Below are 7,439 nucleotides of genomic sequence, written 5' to 3'. Positions count from 1 at the left end.
TTATACGTATCGTTTTCTCCGCGAAGGGAATCATCTATTAGGATTGAGGGAATTCAAGGAAATATCTTAGGGATATAAATTTTGTTCCTTACCGGATACACTGTCGATTCAAAAAATTTAAGTATAGATACTTAACTTCCAAGATCAGCATTGAATAACAGTCCTAGAATTTTCTTTGATTGATCCGTGTAATTGAGATTCTGGAATGTTAAAAAATACTCATATACGGTAAAATTGATTCACTCCCACATCATGTTGCCAATCCAAATTGGTTTCGCATGGTTCAGAGCTCCGAAGCCAAGTTCACGATTCTTTTTATTGAATTAAAATAAAATAAACATAAAAAATGCGATCCCATTGTGCTGTTGATTTATAGAAAAAGTATCACTAAAAACCAAAACACGTTAAACATAAGTTGATATCATATTTGCTTTTGCCAAAACATATTAAACTTGATATCGAGTCCTAAAATTGTAATTGAAATTATGCATAGATTAGGCCCACGGATTTATCTTGCAAGTTATACCGTGTTTCTATTTTCTCCTCTTGATGAAATTAAATTTTTTTTAATGTGCCACGGAAACGGAAGGCCACTTAATTTTTTTCGAATTTCAAACAGACATACATGCTTCTTGTAGTGCTTTTCTTGGAGGTCTTTACTGTAAGCACGGCTATGGGGAAGAAGAACGGTATCATGAGATTATTGCAGTAATTACAAAAATGAAATAGATAAATTTTTGCATTCTGACGCGATCAAGGAGCGCTCAGATAGGGTAGCCTACAAGGCCTTTATAGGGATAAGGTGCATCTAGGCTAGACACAAGCCGTAAGTCATGAGGGTGAGAATCTTTTAAAAAGGCCTGTTGCAATGGTTTTCAATGACGCACATAACGTAAAATTAACTTCACAGCGAAATGATTATTAAAAATTATTCGGTAGAAATCTTTGCTATTCAACATAATTAAATTCCTTGCATATTTTCAAACTTATTCATTTCAACCCACCCAGGCTTCGGCACGTTCTACCATTTTCATGGTTTTTGCTTTTTTTCTGCTTACCAAATACTGGGTCGGTTGAAATAAGTAGGTAAGCCTGCACATAGACAAGGACTATGTTGAATAGAATTTTGGCTCCGTAAGGCTTATTTCCTATTGTACTGTAGGTCAGGCATATTATCGTCCTTGAAATCGTAGCCCCCAGTACCTCTAACCTTTCGGACGATTCGTTTCTGCTAACGGAGAATACTCCTTGCACCACGTGCACCGATTTTGTTCGGTCGGTGTAAAATCGCCCGTCCACATTCCAATTGTGAACCATTGGAGGGTATGTGAGGTTGCACAATGACCTACAACAACCTGGTACCGATAAAAAGTCGGTTGATCATGATAACCATTCAAGTGATCGTTTGACCGGTTAAAATTCGGCGTGTGTGCAAGCAGCGCTCCACCGCTAAAATATTGGCCTGTTTTTTTTTACCAGCCCTCCAAAATCGATGAGTGTGCAAGGAAACGGAGACCTGACTATAGCCCGCCGACCCTGAGTCATGATTCCAGTGGCTTTGATAAAAATATATCTTTTCAAATTACAATGGGAAAGTCTCATTCGCGCTAACGGTAACACTAAGTCGGCTAGCATGTAAAAGTCAGTTTTTCAGACTTTCTCTATTATTCTCAGAGTGATGGCCGCTGATTTTTTATGCGGAAACTCCACTTTGATCATTGTTGAAGGAGGAAGAGAGAAGAGATACCTCGAATTTTGAAAAGTGAGGGGCACCATGAAAAATTTGTGAATTTCAGTTGAACCCAACCATTGTCTCCGTTCAATTATCTTCAAGGGAAACGCTTGAAGAGAAGGAAAGGAGTTTCATGTCGTGAGGACGTTGAGAGGAAATCGGGAAGTAGGACTTGAATTCTAAACAGGATTTTCCTTTTCTCGCGTCTCTCCTGTTCCTCGTATTTGGTTTAAGGTCATTGTCATTCTCTGGAAGAAGGAGGTTCATTCGGAATTAGCTAATCTTACACCAAATAATTCTTTATGGATACTAATTAATTATGTCACAAAAGTTTTCTTTTCCCTGTTAACTGCTGAGAATTTTTTTATTTCTCATAAATAATACAACCCACTACTTATGTGATGTATAATGATTTTCTTAACCAATATACTCATATGATGATGAAGTACCATCACGATTGCCCCCTGAAACTTAATAATGGAATTTTCATGTTCTAAATAGGTATTCATTATTTTATAAGTAGACGCGTAAAATTCTTAATTCAATCTGTAAACGAATGACAGCTTGGGGGATTCACATTTTTTCAGGAGAGCAGGTGGGAAGTCAAGGGAAAATAGTGAAAGGGAAAATATTTACAGTCGCGTTTATGATATTGGATCTGAAATAGATGCAGAAATTTTTGGAAATTATTTATCTAGTTCAATTGAACTCGATAACTTTGTATTTTCCCGCTCGAGTAGATTCAGAGAACAATGCGTAGTCTGAGGGAACATTGTTGTGTCCGGTCCAAACACACTAAAAATGATCCGAGGAAAGGTTTTATTTTTTTACCAAACGATAGCTGGCTCCACCAAAAATTCATTTTTATTCAATTGATGAGATGAAAAATCAAGAAACAGTAATGAGCGGGAAAATATTATCTGTTAAGCTGAATGAGAATGATGTTTCGAATAATTTTGTTGCAACTATATACATGAACATCTACATGGCAGCGGGGTGTTATGTAGATGTAATTAAACACCCCTACTATACAACGCTTGATGGCTCGCCGCAGGATAACATGTAGATGCAATATTTCTAGTAGCTGAATGCACTTGAACTTTAGACCAGATGAATCGTGCATGCTTCGTAATAGCTTACCTCGGACCTAGCGTGTACAGAGAATATAATCATAGTCGCACATGAGGTAAGGCATTATGTAGTACAGTAAGATAAAAAAACTCCTGCGCAATACCTTTGAATTGGTTAAGTTACAATGCTCACAAATAGTTTAATTGGTCTATCATCCAGATTTAAAATCACGGAAGTAGGTCGATAAACAAGGATAAAATATCGCTGTACAAAACACTAAAAATTTACTTAGAGTTGATAACACAAAGGATTGCATCAAACTACGGCATATCATGATAAGCATAAAAATGTCTGAAATTTTATAGGAAATACCACTCGGTGATAAACCATTTCTCCCAAGATAAGTGACTTCGAGAGTAGTTAGCGCTGGAATATCCTGGTTTATAAATATTAACCACAAGATACGTCATATGAGATCGGTGATACCAAAGAACATGACATAAACCAGTCTGCGGCAACTTCAAGTTCAGATCAAAAAAATCGTTATACTTTCCCTTTGAAGATTTAACTTACCTCTTCAAGCCAAAGATACATCTTCGGCAGCCTCCGTGAAGTGGTCACACGATAGTGGAACAATAGTTATGGGCACAATGGAATCGTCTCCCCGGTGACGCCTACCTTGAACTTTTCAGAAGCATCCATTTACACACAAACCGGTGGCTAATGATAAGTAATTACAATCTGTAGGAATCTCCTTCACTACACTCAACTACTCCTATTGTTACGAGATTAAACAGAACTTTTGAAGCACGGCTCAGCAGCAGGAGGCTACATGTCAGCCGATAAACTTCAAGTATTCATACGGCATATTTCTTTTGAAACACGACACGGATGAAGCTCTCTTTCACTGCACTGTGTTCGAATTCACTAAAACGGAAAACTAACGCACACGCGCTATCCCGGGATAAGTTTAGCGTCGGAACAAAATGAAGCGATCGAGGGCCCGAGCTTCAAGCTGTTCCGATTCCAATGACACTTTGGTTTTTGTGGCTTAGGCTGAGTGGGCCGAACGCCCGGAGGTGGACCCCATTTTTTCTCAGCGAGGGTCTCCGGATTGGTTCCCGAAGAAGGACATTTCTCCCGTGGGGTTTTTAAAGAAAGTGGGTGGGGGAAAAGCTGGAGGTCGTCATCTACATCTACATAATACCCTGCGAGCCACCTCTAGGGTGTTTGGCAGGGGGGACAAATCACCAGCATGCAGCATGCAAGAGAACCGCCATATGCACACCGCACGGCCATAGAAATATTGCACACACTAGCAAAATATTCATGCTTATTCATAAAAACTTGCTGATGGTTAGTAATTCCTAGAGCAAATACATGCAAGGTTAGAACTATGAAATAAATGCAATGAGTGGTCCTAGCGAGGGACGATATTAATCCTATCAATTGAGACAACGTTGCTATCCTTAATAGTACGAGGGAAGAATGGCATTTTAAATCTCTCTGTTTTGCAGTCAATTTTTTTATTTTATTCTCATGATCGCGTCTAATATCGATGATGCAGTTTTTCGAATACGATGCGGGGCAAGTTTTCGCCATCGAAATCGTGCCCTTTGAATCATTTGGTGTTTACCGACACCGACTTCATGCCAAGTTATTTCTCGGATAGGCTTGACCCTACTGGGATCAATGTTGAAAACTGTTCCACTGAATCTAATTTAGATCAGTTAACTAAAAACATACGGCCACGGGGCACGTTTTCGCACGTGACTTACATCTACTTCTTTATATTTTTACTAACAAGTATATATATTTCATATGTTACAATAATTTATAATTGTATGTAATATACTACTAATTGTTATGGCACGCCTTCGGTAATTGTAAATACGCAGGGGAACAAAATCTATATATATACCTAAAAGAAAGTCGAAAATCGTGTTAGTTAGAACACTTATAACTCGAGAACGGCTGCACCGATTTTAGTGACATGAGGCTCTTTGGATTCGTCTCAGCCCCGGATAACATATAGGGCATTAAAAAATAGGAAAAGTTCACAAAAAAAATTCAACTTTATGTTAGAGATATGTTTTTAGGAGTTGATTGTTAAGACCGTCAAAAAAATAAGAATTTTTTTCGTTTTTACTTATGTATTGACTGATCTTTTTAACAATATTAAAAAAAATTAAATGTTCAAACATGTTAAAAATATTAAAGTAATATTAAAATAGTATTAAAATAATCGAATTAGAGGTAAGCACAGCTCGAATTGAGTTGTAGAAGGGTTCTTGGTTGTAGACAAACACATAACTACCGTGTGTGTAAACAAATCTCCAAGCAATTGTTGATTATCAGTAATGTCCGTGTACTCTGCATGAATTCAAATCTTTTAACTTTGTACGAAGTCACCAACTATCTATCTGAATATTTAAAGTCCTTGGACGCACCTGGCTTACCACGGCACGATTTACAGCTAAAGGTAGGCTCTGTGTTTATGATCTTTCGAAACCTAAACCAACCAAAACTATCCAACGGAACGTGTTTGGTTATTAAAAAACTGATAATGAAAGTGATTCACGCCACTATACTCAAAGGAAAATTCAAAGATGAGGAAGTTCCCGAAGATTCCATGGTCCCAACTTATTGGCTCTTATGAACGTATTCAATTTCCAATTCGTATTGCATTCGTGATAACGATTAACAAATCGCATGGTCAGTCTTTCAGTTTTTGTGATGTTTGTTCTCATGTGTCAGTGAAAACCCCCTCGCTGCGTCCCTGCTTCGCTTCGCTATTTTTATTTAGCTTCATTCGCTTTATCTTGCGCCTGATAACAAAACAAAAACTGTTGTTTATCAGAAGGCGCTTGACGCAAGACATTAAACCCGAATGTGTAGGGCACACCGTGGTGCGTTTACGCATGCAGCACGTTTACGCAGTGCATTTCCAAACAGAGATACTATAACTGGCGCGCCTAAAGTCATTTGATACGAATTCTGCAACTAAACTATAAGTTCATTGAATGTTAGGCGGTACGAAGTTCGCCGGGTCAGCTAGTAAAATATAAATACATTTAAAAACAATGCGAAAACCTGCCCCGGTCTCCCCTACTAGTAAATATGTAATATATACTGCTCATAAATAGGTAATCTGATTTTATACTATCCCCCCGTTATGACACTATCATACCTTAAAGTAATCTATTTGATAAGAATTCCTTTTCCAGATGTGCATTTCCTGTAAAATATGATCTTAAGGTAGGATTTTGTATAATGCCCAATACATAATTTAATGTACATACACCTAAATCTCTCTAGCATCTGCTGGATTCCGTTTTTTCAAAAGTGATTGAGGGGATGGTAGATTATTTTTCAAATAATTTTCTCTATACTTACTAGACTTGGAAAAATGCTTTCAATGAATTCTCTGTCAACAATTTTTGTGAAATAATCCACTTTTTTATATACCTCTCATTAATTAAAGACCACATTTCCCATTTAGAAGATTTTTTTTCCCGAATTCGCGGACTCTGTAAACCATGTGTTGCCACAGCATTGCAGCAATGTCTCGCTGCAACCTACTGGGAGTTGCTGCAATGTAATGACCATAGAGGTGGACGAGACCTAGCTACCGAAGCTGGAGTCAAACTCTAGGAACATAAGTCCAATCGGAAATAAGATTAGCCGATGGTATGTACTGAGGTAAATAACGTCCACGATCACGTAGGACTATCGGAGTGTTTTCTTTCGGACTCCGTGGCGAGGTATTTCCTATCTTTAGATTCATATTTTCACTCCCCGCGTATATCTTACTTATACGAGGCTCTGTGGCCGAGTTGGTCTACATTGTGCGTGGTTGTTGCGGAAAAGTTCTAGGAGGGTTGAATATGTAATTATTATACTTCTTTCACTTTCTAAAAGAGAAATCGTGAACGTTACATGATGCGAAAATTTACAACTGTCTTACTCCAATATGGACGTTAAATACTTCCGAAAAGTGAACCATTATACGCTTTTCTACGAGATATCAGAGCTACAAACTTCGTGTTTGAAGAAAAGTGAAAAACTCGAAAGAAGCCCATAGCACCAATGAAAATAACAATGCTGAGATTGTTACAAGTCAAAAAAAAAACACATTTTTATATTGATAATATTTTTTTTACACCCCTCAGTTTGCGAATTAGGATTAACAAGTGTTTTTATTTTTGAAATATAAATGAATCTAAAAAGATTCCATTTGCAATTCAAAACGTAATGTATATTAAGTATATTACTTGGAAGGAAACACGAGGAAGAATAATAAATATGGTGTTACAATTCTTCCGATTTCTATTGTGTACGGATTAAAAATTAATAAGCCACCCAGGGTCTGGGATAATTTGGGGCCCTCCGATGGATCTCATGATAATCAGGGGAGCTCTACGAAATGTCTCTTTAGAAAAATATTAGGAAATTTCATTCCTGGAAATGGATTTCGACGACTTTTTGACTGAAAAATTCCTAAAAAAAGTTCATAAAATTAGAATTTTCGAAATAATAAATTCTATGAAGAATGAGTATTCTTCATAAAATTTTATTATGTACTATGCCTCTATTATATATTTAGTGAATTTTTCCAGGAATTAAAATGGAAACA

The sequence above is a fragment of the Ischnura elegans genome, chromosome 6, assembly GCF_921293095.1.
Source record: "Ischnura elegans chromosome 6, ioIscEleg1.1, whole genome shotgun sequence".
NCBI classification, from domain to species: Eukaryota; Metazoa; Arthropoda; class Insecta; order Odonata; family Coenagrionidae; genus Ischnura; species Ischnura elegans.
Note: the sequence above shows the minus strand (reverse complement) of the source record.